Raw genomic sequence first — 3380 nt, 5'->3', positions numbered from 1 at the left:
CATTTTATTTATACATTCATTTGCTAGTAGACATTTACGGCATTTCCACTTCGGGCTCTTTGGAGTGGTGTTATAATGAACGTTGGCATATGTTGTTCTACTCACGTCATTGCTTCTAAGTCCTTTGGGTATACAGCTAGAAATGAGATTACTGGGTCACATGGTAGGTCTACTTTTAGTTTTTTTAGGAACCACCACTCTGTTTTCCACAACAGCTGTACCATTTTGCATTCCCACCAACAATGAATAGGGGCTCAAGTTTCACCATATCATTGACAACATGTGTTACTTTCCATTTTTTTATAAGAGCCATTCTAGCAGAAGTGAAAAATCATCTTATTGTGAGTTTGACTTGCATCTCTGATGGCTAAAGACTTTGAACATCTTTTCACGAGTTCATCATTTCCTTGGTGAAATGTCTATTCAGGTCCTTTGCCCCCTTCTGTGTTTTTTCATGAGGTTTTTCTGTTGCTGTTTAGTTGCAAAATATTTATATATATTTCAGATATTAGATCCTTATCAAATATATGCCCCCCAAAGATATTCTCCTGATCTATAGATTGTCTTTTCACTGTTTTGGTAGTCCTTTGATGAACAAAAGTATTTCATTTTTATGAAGTTTCATTTATCTATTTTGTCTTTTTGTTGTTCGTGCTTTTGTTATTAAATAATCCAATGTTAAAAACCAGAACCAGTAGAATATAAATAGGAAGTGGGATAACTGTTGTTGCGCGGAGGGGATTGTAATCACTGAGATGAAACAAAGTGTATGACTTATGGAATGTAAAGCTGATCTTGTCTGTAAATCCTCACTCAATTGACAATAAGTTAAAAAAAAAAAAATAGAACCATGCCCCTAGTTTTTCATCTATTTTATGGATTTTGTTTTGCACATTTAGACCCTTAATCCATTGTGAATTGATTTTTGTGTATGATGTGAGGCATGGATCCTGTTTTGTTCTTCTGCATTGGAAATACAATTTTCCCAACACCATTTGTTGAAGAGGCTCCTCCCTATTAGAATGGCCTTAGTACGCTTGTCAAAATCAGCTGACCATAGATGGGTGGGTTTGTTTCTGGACTCTCAATTCTATTCCATTGGCCTATGTGTCTATTGGAGTCCTGGTATGGTGCTGTGGGTTAATGCACTGGACTTCAAAGTCTGCTTGAACCACAAGGCTGGTGGTTCAAGCTCACCAGGCACTTCTCAGAAACCCTATACGAGGTCGCTGTGAGTCGGAACCTACTTGATGGCACTTAACTACAACATGTCTATGATATTATACCAGTACCAGGCTGTTTTGATGGCTGTAGTTGTATACTATGTTTTGAAATCAATAAGTGTGAGTCCTCCTACTTTGTTTTTCTTAAAATTTTCTTTAACTCTTTGGGACCTCTTTCCATTCCAAGTAAAATTGAGGATTGTTTTTTGTTTGTTTCATTTCTGTAAAGAAAGCTGTTCGAATTTTTATCGAGATTACACTGAATCTATAAATCACTTAACACAGTCACTTCTATAAATCTGTTTTATTCTCTGCAAAGTAGGGTTAAATAGACATACCTCATGGGTTATTATGAGAAATTGATTAAGATTATGTGTGCTAAGTGCCTAGCACAGTGCCCAGAACATAACATTCAAAAATTGGAAGTTAATCATCTCTCACCAGGCCTTGTCATTGGGGCTGGGCATCTAATAGACACTCAATACATCTTTTTAGAATAAAGTAGATTCTCTAAAAACTTTGTTCCCTTCCCTAGTTATTCGAGCACAGAATTTATTATGTGCCCATAGAGCAGCAATACTGAAGGATTATGGATCCTGGTGTGGTGCTGTAGGATAAGCACTGGACTACTAACTGTAAGGTTGATGGTTCAAACCTACCAGTTGCTCCTCTGAAGTCTTATGCAGGCTGCTATGAATCGGCATTTAACAACAACAAAATGTGCAAAATATCTAATGATGCAGAAAGCATCAACAAAAGATAAAAGAAAGAAGAGTGATAAGAATTGAAGAGCTTGGAATCAATTAGTCCAATGGACTGACTAATGGAACATGTGAACATCAGTCTCCATGATTGAGACCAGAAAAACTGGACGGTGCCCAGTTACCAACCACTACCACCTGCCCTGAAAGGGATCACATTAGAGGATCCCAGATAGAGTGGGAGAAAATGTGAAACAAAACTCAAAATAATTTAATAATAATAAAGAGCAATTTTACTGGTCAGATGGAGACTGGTGGAACCTGAGACTATGGTCCTCAACCACTCATCAGGTTCGGAACAGAACTCACCTTCATGGCCCAATTTTTAGCCAAACAGTAGCTAAGTTTATAGTGGGAGACAACAACACTAACAAGGCATGCTCACCATGGAATGGTCAATCATTCCAAATCAAAAGGCAACATTCCTAAAGACAAAGTTGAGAAGGGATGGGACAGTGCATGGAATGTAAGTAAGAACCACAGAGAGGAAGTAGGATAATGGTGGCTGAATGGAGGAGATTGTAATCATTGAACTGAAGCAAACTGTATGACTTGTTGAATGTAAAGCTGACGATCTTGTCTAAAATCCTTCTCAATTCACAATAAAAAGTTGTTTTTTAAGTTGATGATGAAGGATGTACACAGAGTCACTGTACCAAAAACAAATGATCGATATTCAATGATTTCAAGACGTAGCATCTGATCAAGAACCAATGGTACTAAAGGGAGAAGTCCAAACTGCACTGAAGGCATTGACAAAAACAAGGCTCCAGAAATTGACACAATACAATTTGATATATTTCAACAAACTGATGCAGCACTGGAGGCACTCACTTATCTATGCCAAGAAATTTAGAAGGCAGCTACCATGTCAACCGATTGGAAGAGATCCATATTTGTGCCCATTCCAAAGAGAGGTGACCCAATGGAATGCACAAATCATCAAACAATATCATTAATATCACATGTAAGTAAATTTTGCTGAAAAATAATTCAAAAATGGCTGCAACAGTACATCAACAAGGAACTGCCAGAAATTCAAGCTGGATTCAAAAGAGGATGTAGAACAGGGGTATCACTGCTAACATCTGATGGATCTTGTCTGAAAGCATAGAATACCAGAAAGATGTTTACCTGTGCTTTATTGAATATACAAAGGCTTTAAACCAGCTATGGACATATATACAAAGCCAACAGCCTACATCACTCTCAATGGAGATAAATTGAAAGCCTTCCCTCTACAAACGGGAACCAGACAAGGATGCCCTATGTCACCACTTCTATTTAATATTGTTTTGGAAGAAAAATGTGGCATCAGGATTGGAGGAAGACTCATTAACAACCTGCGATATGCAGATGATACAACCTTGCTTGCTGAAAGTGAAGAGGACTTGAA

This window comes from Chrysochloris asiatica, unplaced genomic scaffold, assembly GCF_000296735.1.
Source record: "Chrysochloris asiatica unplaced genomic scaffold, ChrAsi1.0 scaffold00178, whole genome shotgun sequence".
Taxonomy (NCBI): domain Eukaryota; kingdom Metazoa; phylum Chordata; class Mammalia; order Afrosoricida; family Chrysochloridae; genus Chrysochloris; species Chrysochloris asiatica.
The sequence above is the reverse complement of the archived record's forward strand: the minus strand, read 5'-3'. Positions refer to the sequence as shown.